The 20,908-nt window shown below is 42.3% G+C and overlaps 1 protein-coding gene across 1 annotated transcript in view; it reads right to left on the reverse strand.

The window, feature by feature from the left end:
- The window catches only part of lama5 (laminin, alpha 5), a 244,931-nt gene that overhangs the window by 163,091 nt on the left and 60,932 nt on the right, over positions 1 to 20,908 (reverse strand).

Here is a 20,908-nt window from a genome sequence, read left to right on the forward strand (position 1 = left end):
TATTCATCCCCCCTTGGTGTTTGTCCTGTTTTGTCGCATTACAAGCTGGAATGAAAATGGATTTTTGGAGGGTTAGCACCATTTGATTTACACAACATGCCTACCACTTTAAAGGTGAAAATTGTTGTTTTATTGTGACACAAAGAATAATTAAGATGAAAAACCAGAAATCTGGAGTGTGCACAGGTATTCACCCTCTTTCGTATGTATGAAACCCCTAAATAAGAGCTGGTCCAACTAATTCACTTCATACGTCACATAATTAGTTGATTAAGATCCACCTGTGTGCAATCAAAGTGTCATATGATCTGTCACATGATGTCTGTATAAATCAACCTGTTCTGGAAGGACCCCGACTCTGCAACACGACTAAGCAAGCAATATGAAAACCAAGGAGCCTCCAAACAGGTCAGAGACAAAGTTGTGGAGAAGTATGGATCAGGGTTGGGCTATAAAAAAACATCCCAAATTTTGAATATCCCACGGAGCACCATTAAACCCATTACAGCAAAATGGAAAGAATATGTCACCACTACAAACCTGACAAGAGAAGGCCACCCACCAAAACTCACAGACCAGGCAAGGAGGGCATTAATCAGAGATGCAACAAAAACACCAAAGGTAACACTGAAGGAGCTGCAAAGATCCACAGCGGAGATGGAAGTATCTGTCTATAGGACCACTTTAAGCCGTACACGCCACAGAGTGGGGTTTTATGGAAGAGTGGCCAGAAAAAAGCCATTGCTTAAAGAAAAAAAAAAGAAAACACGTTTGGAGTTTGCCCAACAGCATGTGGCAGACTCCCCAAACACATGGAAGACGGTTCTCTGGTCAAATGAGAATAAATTTGATATTTTTGGCTATCATGGGAAATACCATGTGTGGTACAAACCCAACACCCCAAGAACACCATTCCTACAGTGAAGCATGGTGGGGGCAGCATCATGCTGTGGGAATATTTTTCATCTGCAGGGACAGGAAAGCTGGTCAGGACTGAAGGAAAGATGGATGGCACTAAATACAGGGCAATTCTGGAGGAAAACCTGTTTGAATCGGCCAGAGGTTTGAGACTGGGATGAAGGTTCATGTTCTAGCAGGCCAATGACCCAAAACATACTGTTAAAGCTACACTGGAGTGGTTTAAAGGAAAACATTTAAATGTATTGGAATGGCCTAATCAAAGCCCAGACCTCAATCTAACTGAGAATCTGTGGCATAGCTTGAAGATTGCTGTACACCAACACAACCCATCTAACTTGAAGGAGTTGGAGCAGTTTTGCCTTGAGGAACGGGCAAAAATCCCAGTGACTAGATGTGCTAAGCTAATAGAGACATACCCCAAGAGACTTGCAGCTGTAATTGCAACAAAAGGTGGCTCTACAAAGTATTGACTTTGGAGGGGTGAATACCTATGCACACTCCAGATTTGTTTTTTTATTATTTGTGTCACAATAAAACGACAATTTGCACCTTTAAAGTGGTAGGCATGTTGTGTAAATCAAATGGTGCTAACCCTCCAAAAATCCATTTTAATTCTAGCTTGTAATGCGGCAAAGCAGGACAAACACCAAGGGGGATGAATACTTTTGCAAGACACGGTAAGAATCTGTGGAATGGAGTTTCTATATTGTAAAAATAAACATCATTTCAGAATTATCATCATGCTTGATGCTTGGTGTGAGATCCAAATTTCTCCTTGCATTATTTTCATTCTTGTCTCAAGACCATGTTCTCATATTGTACACTCTTGGGGTGAAATATTTATCTGTGCTGTGAGCGAGATAACTGGCCTCTCTCCTGTATACTACTCCACTTTCCTGTCGGTAGAAATAGCGCAGAAGAAGCACCTGATATACACATCCCATGGCGCATTCCTGTCTCTATCTCCCTTCTGCTCCCATAACACTGGACTACGTTCCCATGAGAAGCATCACTGTTTACAGTCAGGATGTACGACCAACGACCACATGTCTTCATGAGGACCTTCACATAAGACACAACTCGTCCTGTGTAACTTAAAGCATATGGTTTTCAAAATCAAATCTGAATTGTTATAAATTTTATGCTGGTTTTCTATCCCAAAGCCATATTATATAAGCTTTCTAGTGAGTAAATTACAACCGGACTAAACTAATGCGTATTGTTTATAATCCATCCGATACAAAAGCACTGGAATTCACCCAACCAACAAAAGTGTTCTAAATATAACCGCTCCATAAATTCGTCTTCTTCCAGGAGACATAGAACCATTTATTTTCTGTTAGTAGTGATGACATGTTTGTAACCCCCTTACCCCTTTCACATGGAGCACAACCCCCAAGAACATTTTCTTATATTTCTTTGTGCTTTGAAAAAGTCTCAAGTCCTATGAGGCTGTGCATGTTAATGCTGTTTAAAACAGAAAGGTGTCAACATTAACTTTTTCAGCAATTTTTGCTACAGTAGCTCTTCTGTGGGATTGGACCATATGGGCAAGCCTTCGTGCCCCATGCAAATCAATGCGTCTTTGACACCCATGGAACACCCCACAAGATGCATCATTTTGGAGATGCTCACAGCCAGTCATCTAGCCATCACATTTTGGCCCTTATCAAAGTCGCTCAGATCCTTACGCTTGCCCATTTTTCCTGCTTCCAACACATCAACTTCGAGAACTGACTGTTCTCTTGCTGCCTAATATATCCCACCCCTTGACAGATGCCATTGTAATGAGATAATTAACAGTTATTCCACGAAATCGAGTCGTACATGAGCTGATAGTCGATGAGGTGCGTAGCGCCGAGTTAGCTATAAGCCATGTAAGACGAGATTGAGTGGAATAACTGTTTTATTATGTGCATAGTCACTGGATTTTGAGAAACAGAGCATTTTTATTTTTTGCAAATGTGATAAATATAAACTTTATACAAAATGTCTGACAAAATAATTTCCGCTTAGAATGTAAACAAACCAGCGAAATGACTGTAGCAATTTGTGAAAAATGCGATAATAATAATTCTTGAAAAATTAAAAAAAAATATGTTCTTACCATCATCTCATCTCATTATCTCTAGCCGCTTTATCCTGTTCTACAGGGTCGCAGGCAAGCTGGAGCGTATCCCAGCTGACTACGGGCGAAAGGCGGGGTACACCCTGGACAAGTCGCCAGGTCATCACAGGGCTGACACATAGACACAGACAACCATTCACACTCACACCTACAGTCAATTTAGAGTCACCAGTTAACCTAACCTGCATGTCTTTGGACTGTGGGGGAAACCAGAGCACCTGGAGGAAACCCACGCGGACAACATGCAAACTCCGCACAGAAACGCCCTTGCCGGCCACAGGGCTCGAACCCAGGACCTTCTTGCTGTGAGGCAGCAGCGCTAACCACTACACCACCGTGCCGCCCTTCTTACCATCAAATACTTTTATTCCATATTTTGTTGCTTTTTTTGTATTTTTTTTAGGGTTTTGTTTTCGAGCAGAGTTTTCATTTCGTCCTCAGTTGGTTCAGCAACAAGCTCCGCCATTTTGTTGTCGTTCTTCTTCTTTAGGGTTTTTTTTTTGGCAGTCGGCAAACCAATTTAAAGGTGCATTATCGCCAACGACTGGGCAGGAGTGTGGAACAGGAGATATTGAGGGGAAAAAAAACTATTTTCTTTTAGCAATTTCTGTTTCTTTTAAATACTTAATAACAAAGCCGTCCTTTTGTTTTTCTCTACTCATGGTATATGAGCTGATATCCTAGTAGTAGAGTAGCCAATCAGAGTGCACGATTGCTCATCTCCAGTGGATGTGGATAGAATAAACAAATGTTATTCACTTCACTTGTCAGTGATTTTAATGTTATGACTGATCAGTATATGTGGAATGATGTGGTAAACAAAAAAGTGTTAAAATAAACAAAATGTTTTATATTTTAGATTTTTCAAAGTAGCCAGTGTTTACCTTGATGACGCTTTGTACACTATTAGCATTATCTTAACCAGCTTCATGAGGTAGTCACCTGGAATGCTTTTCAATTAACAAGTGCCTCGTCAAAAGTTAATTAGTGCAATTTCTTGCCTTCTTAATGTGTTTGAGCTCAAACAGTAAATAGTAAGTAATAACAATACAGTAAATAGCCCGATTCCACAACTGTAGTAATCCATATTATGTCAAGAACCGCTCAACTAAGAGAAACAACATCCATCATTACTTTAAGGCATGAAGTGACTTTTAATTAATAAACATAAAGAAAAATCATTGACTTAGAAGCCGTGTCCAAACTTTTGACTGGTACTGTATGTGCGACTGCTCGGGTTTCCACAAACTAACTTTTGGCCATATACACTTACTGGCCACTTTATTCAGAAAACCCACCCACCTGCTGTTTTATTCAGTTTTCTAATCAGCCGATCCCTTGACAGCAGCACAAAGCATAAAATCATGCGGATACAAATCAAGAGCTTTGGTTAATGTTCACTTCAAACATCAAAACGGGAAAAATTGTGATCTCAAAGTGTGACTTTCACTGTGGCATGGGTGTTGGTTTGAGCCAGATGGACCGGTTTGAGTGTTTCAGAAACTACTGATCTCCTGGAGTTTTCATACACAACAGCACCACAGAATGGTGCGAAAAACAAAAAACACTGCATGAGCAGCAGTTCTGTAGGTGGTAATGCCTTGTTGATAAGAGAGGTCAGAGGAAAATGGTCAGACTGGTTTGAGCTGCCAGGAAGGACATAATCTGTGGTTGGTATGTACCTGGACGACTGAGTTTCTTCACAGATATATAGTAACTCATAGCAACTCTTTACAACTGCGGTGAGAAGAAAAGCATCTCAGCCTGCAACAGCAGAAGAGCACATTGGGTTCCACTCCTGCCGGCCAAGAACAGGAATCTTAGAATCAAGAAATAGTGTACGTTTGCTGAGAATGACATAATAAATACACAGTGAAGTTATTTAACTAATATTATCTCCCTGGTAATCTGTGGTTGGTTGAAGAGAGCAACTGGACTTGCTTGACGATTCTTGAAAACGTTTCGCCTCTCCTCCGAAAGGCTTCCTCAGTTCTGTCTGACTACTAGGGAGTATCCAGTATTTATTCTCTCATGGATCATCATAGAATCCGAATCAGAATGCTGATGGCTGCATTGTGGGCGGCTGATAAGATGTCATAGACACCCACCTCTGTTCAATGATGGTCGTTCCAGGTTGACAAAAATGAACGATCCTCTCTGGCTAAGATGTCAGCATTCTGATTCGGATTCTATGATGATCCATGAGAGAATAAATACTGGATACTCCCTAGTAGTCAGACAGAACTGAGGATGCCTTTCGGAGGAGAGGCGAAACGTTTTCAAGAATCGTCAAGCAAGTCCAGTTGCTCTCTTCAACCAACCACAGATTACTATGTACCTGGACGACTGAGTTTCTTCACAGATATATCTCCCTGGTAAACTCTGACTTGTGCTTGTTGTAATTATTGTTAACATAAACAGTGCTTACTGCATGAGCAAATACAGAACGAAGATTCTCAGCATCTTGCCAGGTTTAATGTGATTCATTTGGACACCGTAATCAAAATTATTCAGCTTTACTAAGATCTCTGCAAGTATACACACACACAGTCAGTGAGTTCTGAAGCATCAGATGTGTGAAGAGAAGATTACACCTCTGCTAATCCACTAGTACTTAAATCATTCTGGCATTCTGGGCCAAATCAAATAATACGGGATGAAGATGAGGGTTTTTCCAAAAACAGGTGTGATCAGGTGTGTGTCCAGATTTTATATCTCAGACAAAACCATTCACATGGACAAGTAAACGCCTGGTGTGAGAAGTGAACAGGAGATATGATCCATCATTCATTCAGAACCAAAAAGCTTTAAATCCAACACTAAGCAAGCGGAGAACTTTTCTTTCTTTCTATTCATCGTTTGCACGTGACGTCATAGCTAGTTATGCATGAGGCTTTGAACCGTAAGTCGGCCATGTTGGAGGAGCTACACAAACTCACGCGGTGCGCATTTACTATAAAAGATATACTCGAGACGTTGTTACGCTCAAGAATTCCTTTTGTTTCTTCGCTATATCGACTCTTTGTGCTGTAACTGGATGCAGGCAAAACTTTATTGCACATAAGGGGACTTATAAGTTCTTTAGAATTCCAGCAATTGTAAATAATCAAGGAGAAAAAACAAGAGAGTTGTCCATGGAGTGTAGACGTCAATGGCTGTCCAACACAAACCAGGCTGATCTAAGTAAGGAGAAAAAAAACCACACGAGTCTGCAGTGATCATTTTATCAATGGTTAGTGCTACGACCTAGTTATTAATGAAAGATCACAATATATAAAAGAAATATCAGATTGTTGAATAGCCTGGTCGTGCAGAAACTTGCCGCTGTCGAACGTGACAAATCCGTGATCATCGAGTGCGTGATCCAATGATCAAAGGCTTCTACGGTTATTTCATTTTAAAAAGAGCTGTATATAATTTTTGATGACGCTGCTTTTATTTTGCTTTTTCTTTCCATTAGGGAAACCAGCTGATCTCTACAATTTTACAGATCCAGACTGGGCTCCAACACAAAATATGGGCCACGACAAAATCAAAGATGGTACTAAAGCGGTAGTTTGAAATGCTTCTAGCTTTCCATTTCCGGTTGAGAGTACGCCATGTGCGTTTTGGCTGCCACTTCTCACCAGAGCTTTTCATCTCATCTCATCTCATTATCTCTAGCCGCTTTATCCTTCTACAGGGTCGCAGGCAAGCTGGAGCCTATCCCAGCTGACTACAGGCGAAAGGCGGGGTACGCCCTGGACAAGTCGCCAGGTCATCACAGGGCTGACACATAGACACAGACAACCATTCACACTCACACCTACGGTCAATTTAGAGTCACCAGTTAACCTAACCTGCATGTCTTTGGACTGTGGGGGAAACCAGAGCACCCGGAGGAAACCCACGCGGACACGGGGAGAACATGCAAACTCCACACAGAAAGGCCCTCGCCGGCCGCTGGGCTTGAACCCGGACCTTCTTGCTGTGAGGTGACAGCACTAACCACTACACCACCGTGCTGCCCCCAGAGCTTTTCATTTTTCTTTTTTTCTTTTGTTTTTCTTTTTTTTGTGTTTGTGTAGTTTGATGTTTGCTTTTTGTCCGCCGGTTGTGGTGTAGCTCCGGACCCAGTTTTGCCGTCGGTTTCCTTCCAGCCTTGGTCCACCGTGGGTGATACCTTTGCTCGTCACTACGGACTGCAGTGAGCTCATGCTCTTTTTAACATTAGGGTTGTCCAGCGCTCTGTCTTGCGGTGCTTTTGTGCTTGGCGCGGTGTTCCGAGCGATGTTACTCGGTGGCGTCGCGGCAGCTGTGCAGGTGGTTTGGGACGTACCAGCGCTCTGTGTAGTGATGCTTCTGTGCTTGCTTTGTGGATCCATGGCGTGGTGTTCCGAGCGATGTTGCCCAGCGGCGTCGCAGTGGCTGTGCAGGCAGTGTGGGATTTATCTTCGTGCACCTGGTGGGACTGTGGTAGCTACGCCATTGGAATGACATCCTGACCCTCTTTTGGTGGACTATTTTTTCTCGCCTTAACTGTAAAGTGACCTTGGGTGTGAGAAAGGCACTATATAAATTGAACTGATTATTATTATTATGTTTACAGAGCATAGAAAGAAACACAGAATTATTGAAGAATCTTCCCAAACAATCACAGAGTCAATCGAACAAGATTCATGTCAATCCACTACCTCAAACACTGCAGCCTCCTCCAGTGTTTGTTTTTAAAACAGATTTGAGAAATTACTCCAAGCTTCGAAATGTAACTCCTCTTTACCTTCCAGTCTGTCCTCTTACCACTGCACCAGATATAGAGATGGATGATGTTGAAGTTCAGAATGCTACAGATAAATGCTTACAGACACTGTTTACAGACGCCATACTGTTTGATTGTATATCTTCCAACATGGCGGCGGTCAATGACGCGAGCAGTTTTGATCACGTGGTTGCAAACCAAGAATATTCTATTTGCTGTTCATCCCGCCACCCCATGGGCTGCACATTACAGACCACATCAGCAGGTGAAGTATGTGAGTGAGTGCAATTACAAACAAATAACACTATCCTTGACTTGCAAGTGACGTCAAAGCAAAATAGAAACCCGGATCTCAGCCATGTTGGTGGAGATACAAATGCGGGGTCAAATGACAGTCCATACAAAACATAATCACGCGTTCGCAACTCTCTTTGTTTTTCCACTGCTTTAAGTGTTCTTTTAGCTATACCATATCTTTGTGCTGTATACGGTTGTGGTCACAACAGGACTCGTGACCGTGGCACGTTCCGATTTTTTAGAATTCCACCCGTGATTCGAATAAAGGGCGAGGAAACTCTAAGGCTTACTACGGCGAGAAGACGAGGGGATCGGGATACTTCGTCCAATGACCATTTCGTCCAAAGCCGAAATGGTCGTACACAATCGATTATTTCATACACACTATCAATTATTTTATATTTCAGGTATTCCGGTGTTCTCGAACGAAATCCCCACGAGAGCGCTGCTCTGCGCCTGAAGATTTAATATGATCCAGCCGGCTTTAAAAATTAATAACTCAGCCAACGGAGCTAGCAGCGAAGCTAAATTTTACAGGCACCTCCCTCTAAGCCTCCCCGTTCGAAAGAGCATGGTCTCAGGTCGGTAGGACCGCACATCGGTCCGGGATTCACGAACGAAGCCCCCGCAAGAGTGCTGCTCTGCGCCTGAAGATTTAATATGATCCAGCTGGAAACACAGACATGCAAGCGAGCAGCCTGCAATGACAAGGGAGTTAAACTCATCCCAGGGTCAGCAAGTGGCACGGGCCGACATGGTTATCCCCCCTTAGTACGCTCTTTAGTGTCGAAGCGCACGTACTACAGCACTCATATGCTTTACAAAAATGTGTTTTGCTTCGGCCAAATTCCATTGAGAATTCCTTCTTTTTTCAAACAAACAAATACCTGAAATATAAAATAATTGATAGTGCGTATGAAAAAAGGCTTTGGATGAAATGTCTTAGCTATTGGACGAAATGACCTGTATTCATACTCAGTGGTCAGTAGAAGCGTCTTATCTTCAGAAAAGTCTGACTTTTTTAAATAATATGGCAAGACCACACATATCTAGCTTCTCTTTGTATCGAATCTTCGCTCGAGCGTTCAAATCGTGATAATACTGAGAAAATTCTGCATTGTTTACAGACACGCTTTCAGTGGCTGCCATCCTAGTTGCTTTGTATATGGCGGACGCTCATCTCATGACGTAGCGCAGGGCTTTTCAAAGTGTGGGGCGCGCCTCCCCTGGGGGGCGCCAGAGTTCTTCGGGGGGGCGCAACGTCAGGAAAAATAAACCAGAATAAGTTACTATTGCGGACATTTAGCGAACTTCAGCTAGCCTTTGCCAGAGACAGAATGCATCGATTTTTAGTACCTAAAGCTACAGTGAGTGAGGAGACAGAGTCTGGGCCAAGCAAAAAAAAGAAGGAAGTATGACCACGATTATTTAAAGTTTGGATTTTCATGGACTGGATCTGAAGATGCTCCACTGCCACAGTGTGTTGTCTGCCAAGAGGTGCTAGCTAACGATGCTATGAGATGTTTAAAATGTGTAAAACAAGATGTTTTTAAAAAAAAGCACAGATGTTTAAAATGTGTTAAAAAAAGAGGTTTTAAAAAAGCTCATATGTTTTAAATGTGTAAAAAAGCTGTTTTCAAAAAGCACAGATGTTTAAAATGTGTAAAAGAAAAAAAAATGTGTACAACAACCATTTTTTTAAATACGAATGGAACATTAAGTACAGTAGATTCCCGCCTATTCGCGGTTCAGTATTCGCGAATTCACATATTCGCGGGATTTTATATAGAACATATCTCCTATACATTCGCGGAAATCTCGGCAATTCACGGTCATTTACAGCGAACATATCGAACGTTTACGCACTGCAAACGTTTACGCACTGCTACATTCTCGGAGCCGAATGCTCGCTCGCTATTGGCTGAAGTTTGAATGGCGGGCTGCTGCTCATTGGCTGATACGAATGAGCGCATTGTACATACAGTCTCGCGGTTCCTGTAGTTCAGACTTGTTCACGTGTTGTGCGTTCCTGGTATTTTTGAATAATTTTTACGCCCTACAATGGCTCCTAAACACTCTCCATCTTCTAAGGCTCCTGCCAAGGAACCTAAGCGCCAGAAGAAGGTAATGACGCTGCAGGAGAAGGTAGGACTTCTCGATATGCTAAAGGAAGGGAAGAGTTTTGCGGCAGTGGCTCGTCACTACGGTATCAACAAGAGTACCGTGCGCTACATAAAGAGCAGTTTTATGGGGGGGGGGGTTTACAAGTATTCGCGATTTTGGCTTATTCGCGGCCATGTTCGGTCCCTAACCCCCGCGAATACTGAGGGCTTACTGTATAGCAACAACAAAAATTGTAGGGGGGGCGCTGTTGTTTATTTGCTCTCTGAGGGGGGGCTGACTCTCCCACACTTTGAAAACCCCTGACATAGCGCATTTTGATCACGTGGTTGCAAGTCATCTATACTACATCTCGAGGATTTAATAGAATATTAAAGAGCTTTGTGCTCTTCTTTGAGTGCAGTTCTGTTTCATGCGACCTGAGGCCAATTTGTTGGCATTCGACAAAAATCTCCCTGCCCCGAGCTTAATGATTACACATTCCTCTGTTGGCTTTCTGCATTCCTGAGGTTACCATGGTAATGCATATCAGCAAGTACAACCCTTACTTGCATTCCAGCCAGCAGCGAAGTAACTATGGTAATGGGGCAAGTGGCGCAGGCGAGAAAGACACAGAACAGTCCTTATCTGAACAGAAAGACATGCAGACGTGATAAGGTGAATGAGGGCTGATAACTTCATTAGACTACTTCAAATAGTAGCTTTTCTAGCCCGACTGCCTAACTGGCTTCTGTCTACTTTTCTCTGTTCAGAAGACACTACAAGAAGCTAAGATGATACCACAGACACACACAAGCAAGTCTGAACATAGCTCAGTCAGGCAGATGCTTCAGGAGGGTAAAACACCCCCATTCTTACTTATCTCCCCTCGGCGAATCCCTTCCTGTCTGTCCTTCCTGTCTGTCCTTCCTGTCTGTGCTCCACTGTCCAGCGGACACAGACACACACACAGTGTATATCAGAGTGGCACGTGAAAGGAATGTTGGGAGTCAATCTTCATACGATGCTCTAATGCTTCAACGGAATGTCAGGAAATGGAGGGATTTCTGCAGAAACGCGAGAAGATGCCCCAGCTGTCAATGTCACTTCACATCATAAGTATGTTGTGGAATATTTATCCTCCTATACGTGTGGAGTCTGAAGCATCGCTGCAATGGATCTCATCATGAAGCAATTATAACAGAGGGGAAGCGTCAGGGCCTTCTGTGCGTTCAGAGAAGGCGCAAACATATCAGCATTTCAAATGTTATATTTCATTTCTTTCATCTCATCTCATTATCTCTAGCCGCTTTATCCTGTTCTACAGGGTCGCAGGCAAGCTGGAGCCTATCCCAGCTGACTACAGGCGAAAGGCGGGGTACACCCTGGACAAGTCGCCAGGTCATCACAGGGCTGACACATAGACACAGACAACCATTCACACTCACATTCACACCTACGGTCAATTTAGAGTCACCAGTTAACCTAACCTGCATGTCTTTGGACTGTGGGGGAAACCGGAGCACCCGGAGGAAACCCACGCGGACACGGGGAGAACATGCAAACTCCGCACAGAAAGGCCCTCGCCGGCCACAGGGCTCGAACCCGGACCTTCTTGCTGTGAGGCGACAGCGCTAACCACTACACCACCGTGCCGCCATTTCTTTCATTCTTTCATAATTTCATTATAATTATTCTCTTCTACTTCTAATTTGGCCTCATTTTCTACCAAATTTGCTTCAGAAATGAAAGGGTTACTGTCCTGAAAGCATTAAAATCGAGTTATCCAATGAGATTTTTTTTGTTTGTTGTGTCTACGCTGAGAAGAGTTTAGAGCTGACTCACTCACTGGTTAGGAATTCATTTCTGGGAAAGAACGCCATGGCAGTGTCGGTTTATGTAGGAAGTGAGAGATGAATTAATCAATCAGATTTTGATTTAGTGGGAGGGAGCAAAAATTTAATCGCTCTCAGGCTTCTTGAAGCTAGCCAATGCTAGCTTACCAGCGAGTCAGCGCCATCAATGCAGCAGTGAAGTCACCTTCCAGCCAGTGTAGCATTCATCAGTAGTGTTAGCGAATGCTAATAAAGCAGTCAAGCCAGTGCTATCGAGAGCAAGTAGCACAGGCTAACGACTGAGAAACTAAGATTTCTGTCTCCAGACTCTTCTTCCACGCACACACGCTACAGTATTTTTCACTCATAAATAAAGGAGAACTGAAGTCATTTTTAAACTTGCTTTATGTCTTAATTAACGTGTTATTCAATTACGTTTTTGATTTTAGTAACCTTATATCGTGACTCGTATTGGCAACTAATTGCAATTAAATATTATCCTTATCGGCCTATTCGGTTTTTAGCCGTGTTGAATGTAGTTCGTTTGGTCCACGGCAGGCGTCGCTTATCTGCGCGATCTTCACGAGACTTGTGCGAGACTTCGAAACGTGACGTGTCAGCCAGGTGTCAGGGCCGCCATTTTGAAAACTGTTTTCCAAACGAAATATTGCACAAAAACGAGTTTAAATGACGATTACTGCCTACTTTTTTCAAACTTTCCTGACTGCTAACAAAACAAACAAAACTTCCGGCTTGATTTACATCAGCATTCGAAAGAGGGCGTGTGCGTCGTTTGACAACGTTGGCAGATGTTGGTCACTTTGATTTCCGCTGTATGTTTTACTTCCGTCCTACGATGTCTCGCACAGGTCTCAACGAATCTCGTTTACGGCCATTGGTTTGACATATGGACTGATATATTACAGAGCATATTTCAAACACTCATAACTTGCTATAGCAGCGACAGAATAGCGATCAGAAATGCATTCTGACATTTAATAAAATGAGATAAATAGAATTTTTATGATAAAATATTTGCCTTCAGTTCCCCTTTAAGTATTCGTTTCCCTGTGTAATTTACTGAGTTACTTTTAAAATCAGCATCGACAGCTACACACAATGGAGCGACCTGGCAGTCTGCCGCTACTTCCTTGCAAAATCCTTTGCCCTGTTGCTGTTTTGGTGTCTGGCTAAGTTTTGGCTAAGCTGAAGTCCCAGCTCTAATAGTAACGCTTCACCACTGAGATATACAGTCGATTCCACAAAGTCCTGAGAACATCACCTTCACTGTTCTTTCACCTCTGACAACAGCTTACATCCTGACATTCCTTTCAGCCATTTTGTTCCAGGATAGAGCCCACAGAATTTTACCTAGCTACTCTTTCCCTGTTGCTTCGTATCTGTCCATATCGCTCCTTTACATCCTGTATGACAAGAGTGGATAAATGAAGCAGCTTGCTGATCGTGTGTGATGCCACACACATACGGCTCGAAAAGCTACACGGCTTCGACATTCCATTCCTCATCTGTCACTTTTATTATCATGCCACTGGAATAAACCCAGCATCTGTGTACTACAGTGTGTTGTCTCCACCACGGTGTCTAATTATAACCTGGCATAAACATTTCTCTGGAAAGGCATGATTACAACCTACCATATTACCAGTAGTCAGAGAACCCCAAACATGCTGCATCTTGAATGATCTAGAGGATAAAAACACTGAGATGACACGGATAGAAACTGTATGTTGTTGACTACAAAACAATGGGTTCCATTTTTGAGTTTGTTGGGGGTATTTTTCCTCAAGGTTTCTTTGTTATGCTGATTTTGCCTGTGACTTTCAACTCTGTCTTGCTCACTAGGGATCTAAACCTCGACCCAGGTTTATTTATTGCTATTGTTGGATGTTGTTAGACGGATGATGTTCAGCAATTCCTAACAGACGCTAAGCTAACCTGAAGGTCTACTTGAACACTTATTCATCAATTTAAAGTGCATATCACGGGTAAATTCAGGAGCAAGATCAATGCAATTCTCCTATTTTATATTAAACTTTGGTCAAATATCTGTCACATTATGCATTCTCTGCAATTTTTTTTACCTTGCGCAATACCAGAAAAATTCAGTTGAAATCAAGCCATTTGAGGCGAATTGGTCCGCCTCTGAAAAACCTTGGCATTTGGATTTCCCAGCAAACATTGATTTTCATGACGTCGCGTGCGGGACGCCTCCTTCTGAATCCTACATCAGCGCTGGTTTGTTTATGAGAAAACGACCTGGTGGGTTTCTGCAAATTTCTTCAACGTTATCGCGTAATTATTAAAATGGTTAACAGATGTATCGTAGGAGGGTGTAGCAACACCAATCATGATGGGATTAGTACTCATCGTTTCCCAAAAGACCGGACAATGAGAGAGAAATGGGAGCGCTTGGTCTACACAGGCTGTGCACTGAAACCGTGCAAAGCTCGCGCAGCCTGCTCGCGCTTCCGCAGGTAACGTCACGAATCTGGGTCCAGACTCCCTTGGGATTTTTCCAGACGTGTTTTGTTATTTTATTTTTTTCTGCTGTAGACAGATGGCCTTGTGCAAAATTACCCTTCTGGATGAGTGTGTAAAGGGACATACTTTCATATTAAAAAAAAAAAAATTGGTCCAGAATATGCACTTTAAGCATCAAGCATCGAGAGAGAGAGAGAGAGAGAGAGAGAGAGAGAGAGAGAGCGCACTGAAGAGCATCACACACTGAACCCAGTGTGTATTCAGGATATGAACGAGGACAGTATGTACTTTGCACTAAACATGAGGCCAGATTTTCCACTTGGTGTTGTTTAAAGTTTTCTACATGGTACAAGAGTAAATGGTTAAATTCCCAGGACTGCAGCTGCCTCTTGGTAAAACATTTAATAGTGCTTAGAAGCAAAAAAATATTCAACAGGTAACCAAATTTAAAAAAAAAAAAACTGCATCTGAGATCCTTTAAGTCTTGGGGCTGCGGTTGGCTTTTTCTGCTTAAAAATGGTAGCAGGTCTTAAAGGAACAGTCCACCGTACTTCCATAATGAAATATGCTCTTATCTGAATTGAGACGAGCTGCTCCGTACCTCTCCGAGCTTTGCGCGACCTCCCAGTCAGTCAGACGCAGTCAGACGCGCTGTCACTCCTGTTAGCAATGTAGCTAGGCTCAGCATGGCCAATGGTATTTTTTGGGGCTGTAGTTAGATGCAACCAAACTCTTCCGCGTTTTTCCTGTTTACATAGGTTTATATGACCAGTGACATGAAACAAGTTCAGTTACACAAATTGAAACGTAGCGATTTTCTATGCTATGGAAAGTCCGCACTATAATGACAGGCGTACTAACACCTTCTGCGGGCTTCGGCAGCGCATTGATATCTGAGCTCCGTATCAATGCGCTGTCGAAGCGCGCAGAAGGTGTTAGTACGCCTGTCATTATAGTGCGGACTTTCCATAGCATAGAAAATCGCTACGTTTCAATTTGTGTAACTGAACTTGTTTCATGTCACTGGTCATATAAACCTATGTAAACAGGAAAAACGCGGAAGAGTTTGGTCGCATCTAACTACAGCCCCAAAAAATACCATTGGCCATGCTGAGCCTAGCTACATTGCTAACAGGAGTGACAGCGTGTCTGACTGCGTCTGACTGACTGAGAGGTCGCGCAAAGCTCGGATAGGTACGGAGCAGCTCGTCTCAATTCAGATAAGAGCATATTTCATTATGGAAGTACGGTGGACTGTTCCTTTAAGGAATCTGAGAAGAAAGTCCCATGTGGTCGAATGGTTGGCTCATGTTTTGTGCTTTTAGGTTCTATGGGGGGAAAAAAAAACAACACACACACAGCCTGTCATTCCTCAGGTATGTCACCTCAGTGGTGACATGTAAGATCATGCTCCATTTCCTGAAAGAGCTGAAAGCTGTTCTTATGAGGGGCTGGCAGCTCAGGTATGTGTGTGTGTGTGTGTGTGTGTGTGTGTGTGTGTGTGTGTGTTGGCCTGAGGGGTGCGAGTGGGTCATCTGTTCACACCTGTTTTGCTTGTAATGTCCCAGCTCCTCCTCTTCTTTAAAACAGTGTCATCAAAGGGCTCCAGGAATCCCAGTCCCCCTGGTGATTAGAGGAGCTAAAGTTCTACTTATCGAGCAACTACGCTCAGCTTGAGTAGTCCATACACTCAAGATTTATTTGGATAGTTAAGGGTTCTTTGTTTCCTAAAGAGGTTCTACTAGCAATCCTCTTACCACTTTTCGACCAACAGGGAACGGGTTCTTGAACCGGTTCCATTCAGGATTCTTTGAACCTTGGTGCCAGGTAGTGAACGCTTTCATGGCCCACGTTTTTAGCAGCTTTGAACAAAACTGTTGTAATCAAGGCTGCATCATGAACAGAGGTCAATACGCAATTCATAACGGGGGTACACAGTAAGAGCAAGATGTCGGTGTGCATTGATTACCTACAAGCTTTTGTTCTGTTGTTGAGATGCTTGTTTTTCTGAAGATGTATCCTTTTCCTTTGTGTTCACCATTGCTGCGCTCTGCTTCCTCTCCACACTAATGACACGCCCAATGATGTCATCATGGTTCATGCTGGAAAAACTAGCTATATTTTGGTTCCAGCTGGGAACCAAGTTTTCAGGTTCCAAACCAATTTACCGTATTTTTGGTTGAAATGCTCTGAACGGTTCAAAATTTGGCACACAAATCAGAACAGAACCCATTCCCTGTTGGTCAAAAAGGGGCATCTGATAGGGAAACCCTGTTCTAAATAGTTCTACATCAAACCTTTGAGGCGTCACTGAAAGCAACAAGCATAAAAACCTTTCAGGATTCCTGATTTAAACTTCTCTATGAGTGTCGAATCCTTCTACTTATTTGGAAACAGCTCCAAGGTCAGTGAAGTTATTTGGAAGTGCTGTGTGAATATCAGTCAGGAACCAGGCCTCCTGCTTTCTAAGGGCTTAATTTAGGACAGAATGAGTGTGTGGAGATTTGAAGTGGAGGATTTTGTGAATTCCAGACAGATTTAGCACCACGTGTTAAAAACGTTCCCATCACCTGGACTGGCTGATCTCTTAACTTCCAACGTGCTTCTGATGTAACCGTTTCCTTTTTCTCATTTATCACTCTCTGTATCTGGCTAAACTGAGTCCTGAGATTGTCCCTGGGAAAGTGCAGCGAATGTTTTCGAAGCAACAGATGCTTTCCAGACTCTGCTAGTTTGATATCTCTGCCTTGGGTGCCTTCAGTCTCTCCCATCGGCCTTTGAACCAACGCACGCTCTCTCTACTGATGTTCTGTGTGTCTGTGTGAAGGTGGGCGTTGTGGCCTTGAGCCTCTTCAAATTCTGAAAATTCTGGTGGAAAAAAAAAATCCTACCAAAGCAAATATTTACCACTGGAAGAGTTGGGAAGTTCGCTACAACCCAACCGACAGCTGGAGCTAAGTAGATAAAGGAGACAGAGTGGATGAGAGAGTCTGAGATAAAGTTTCAGGCACAGAAGGGAAGTAAAGCAGACAGGACAGAGATCAGCTCTCAGGAGACGAGAAACAGTGAGAAGGAGAGAGAAAGGAATCATTAAAATAAGAAAATCAAGGACAATGAAAAGCAAATCACTGTCACATATACAAACGTACAGTGGTGCTTGAAAGTTTGTGAACCCTTTAGAATTTTCTATATTTCTGCATAAATATGACCTAAAACATCATCAGATTTTCACACAAGTCCCAAAAGTGGATAAAGAGAACCCAGTTAAACAAATGAGACAAAAATATTATACTTGGTCATTTATTTATTGAGTAAAATTATTCAATATTACATATCTGTGAGGGGCAAAAGTATGTGAACCTTTGCTTTCAGTATCTGGTGTGACCCCCTTGTGCAGCAATAACTGCAACTAAACGTTTCCGATAACTGTTGATCAGTCCTGCACACTGGCTTGGAGGAATTTTAGCCCATTCCTCCTTACAGAACAGCTTCAACTCTGGGATGCTGGTGGGTTTCCTCACATGAACTGCTCGCTTCTGGTCCTTCCACAACATTTCGATTGGATTAAGGTCACGACTTTGACTTGGCCATTCCAAAACATTAACTTTATTCTTCTTTAACCATTCTTTGGTAGAACGACTTGTGTGCTTAGGGTCGTTGTCTTGCTGCATGACCCACCTTCTCTTGAGATTCAGTTCATGGACAGATGTCCTGACATTTTCCTTTAGAATTCACTGGTATAATTCAGAATTCATTGTTCCATCAGTGATGGCAAGCCGTCCTGGCCCAGATGCAGCAAAACAGGCCCAAACCATGATACTACCACCACGTTTCACAGATGGGATAAGGTTCTTATGCTGGAATGCAGTGTTTTCCTTTCTCTAAACATAACGCTTCTCATTTAAACCAAAAAGTTCTATTTTGGTCTCATCCGTCCACAAAACATTTTTCCAATAGCCTTCTGGCTTGTCCACGTGATCTTTAGCAAACTGCAGACGAGCAGCAATGTTCTTTTTGGAGAGCAGTGGCTTTCTCCTTGCAACCCTGCCATGCACACCATTGTTGTTCAGTGTTCTCCTGATGGTGAACTCATGGACACATTAACATTAGCCAATGTGAGAGAGGCCTTCAGTTGCTTAGAAGTTACCCTAGGGTCCTTTGTGACCTCGCCGACTATTACACGCCTTGCTCTTGGAGTAATCTTTGTTGGTCAACCACTCCTGGGGAGGGTAACAATGGTCTTGAATTTCCTCCATTTGTACATAATCTGTCTGACTGTGGATTGGTGGAGTCCAAACTCTTTAGAGATGGTTTTGTAACCTTTTCCAGCCTGATGAGCATCAACAACGCTTTTTCTTAGGTCCTCAGAAATCTCTTTTGTTCGTGCCATGATACACTTCCACAAACGTGTGTTGTGAAGATCAGACTTTGATAGATCCCTGTTCTTTAAATAAAACAGGGTGCCCACTCACACCTGATTGTCATCCCATTGATTGAAAACACCTGACTCTAATTTCACCTTCAAATTAACTGCTAATCCTAGAGGTTCACATACTTTTACCACTCACAGATATGTAATATTGGATCATTTTACTCAATAAATAAATGACCAAGTATAATATTTGTGTCTCATTTGTTTAACTGGGTTCTCTTTATCTACTTTTAGGACTTGTGTGAAAATCTGATGATGTTTTCGGTCACATTTATGCAGAAATATAGAAAATTCTAAAGGGTTCACAAACTTTCAAGCACCAGTGTACATAAATACACATCCTCCTTTCAATTCAGGAAAGCACACTTCACTGTAACATAACACTAACTACTGAACAAAGACTTAATACACCATATGTTTGGCCCAGCAATAAGCAAAACCAACAGCTGGAGGATCTCCATAAAACACGCTCCATATCATCAATGTCTTAAGGATACATTTTCATAAAAATTTATCAGTGTCCATGCAAACATAATGAGAGCTGCAAAATACAGATATAAAAATACAGATCTGAAGATACAGCTATATTGCACATTGCATGTATTTACTAAACCAGTGAACAAACCAATGTATACAAGACAGAGTCATCTATATCCCCCACCCTATATACCAAGTTTCAAAATATTATTTGTCATATTTTTCAAGTTCTGCTGCAGAAAACCAACCCTACCTCTTTACAATGACCTCAGCAGCCCATGGCATAAGCCCACACGGACCTTTGGTCCAGGTGAGCTAAAAATGAAAATTTCTCATATTTCTTAGTATCAAAAGGCATTTATACATTACTTAATCAACACATATACCAACTTTCAAGTCCATACCACTCATAGTTTTCAAGTTCTGCTCTTGAAACAAAACCGACCTCTATAAGACTAACCTGAGAGACTAAGTCTGAAATTGTTTCCATGGAAACAAGAAAAATTTTAATTTCTCTAATTTCTTAGTATGAAAAGGCACATCTACATCACCTTATTAACATGTATACCAAGTTTCAAATCCGTATCATGAATAGTTTTGGATATATACGCTGGAAATGAACATTGAACACAGTCTTAGAAACTAAGGCAAAATCTATTTTTTATGTAAATATTTTAAAAATACTTTTTTTCAAAAATCCAAAATAGCAAAAGGCACCAGTTCACATGTTGCTTGATATGTATACAAAGTTTCATAAAGATATCTTCAGTAGTTTTAAAGATACAGCCCGGAAACAAAAATGTGACCAGACGGACAGCCAGACGGATGGAACCCGTTTCTATATCCCCCGCCAAACGAAGTTTTTGAATTTATGAAATTCATCATAAAACAACTGCTATCCAGGGTTCTATCTAGACCAAAATATCAGCATAGTGGCACCAGTCATAATGGCCGGGGGTTTGGGGTCCACTTTAGGCCCCCAAAAGCTCATGGATTCTACATGCTCAGAGATGCATTCTTTCTAGTGCATTTCCTGGCACTTGCAGGCCTCCTGGAAAGTCACTCTTTTTTGGTAATAATAATGAGATTTTTTTGCCAAAAGTTCCCGTGATTTTTTTTGATTGAAGACTTATTATAATTAATGGTCAACTATATTAGTGACATATTTATGGAATAAGAATAAAACAACCAGTTGATGTTCACCAAGTGCCAGCTTTATTTTCAACTTTAGCCATTCAGTTACAATACACGACTATCCAGATCGGGCGGCACGGTGGTGTAGTGGTTAGCACCGTCCCCTCACAGCAAGAAGGTTCTGGGTTTGAGCCCAATGGCCAATGAAGGCCTTTCTGTGTGGAGTTTGCATGTTCTCCCCGTGTCCGCATGGGTTTCCTCCGGGTGCTCCGGTTTCCCCCACAGTCCAAAGACATGCAGGTTAGGTTAACTGGTGGCTCTAAATTGACCGTAGGTGTGAATGT

This window comes from Neoarius graeffei, chromosome 13 (assembly GCF_027579695.1).
Source record: "Neoarius graeffei isolate fNeoGra1 chromosome 13, fNeoGra1.pri, whole genome shotgun sequence".
NCBI classification, from domain to species: domain Eukaryota; kingdom Metazoa; phylum Chordata; class Actinopteri; order Siluriformes; family Ariidae; genus Neoarius; species Neoarius graeffei.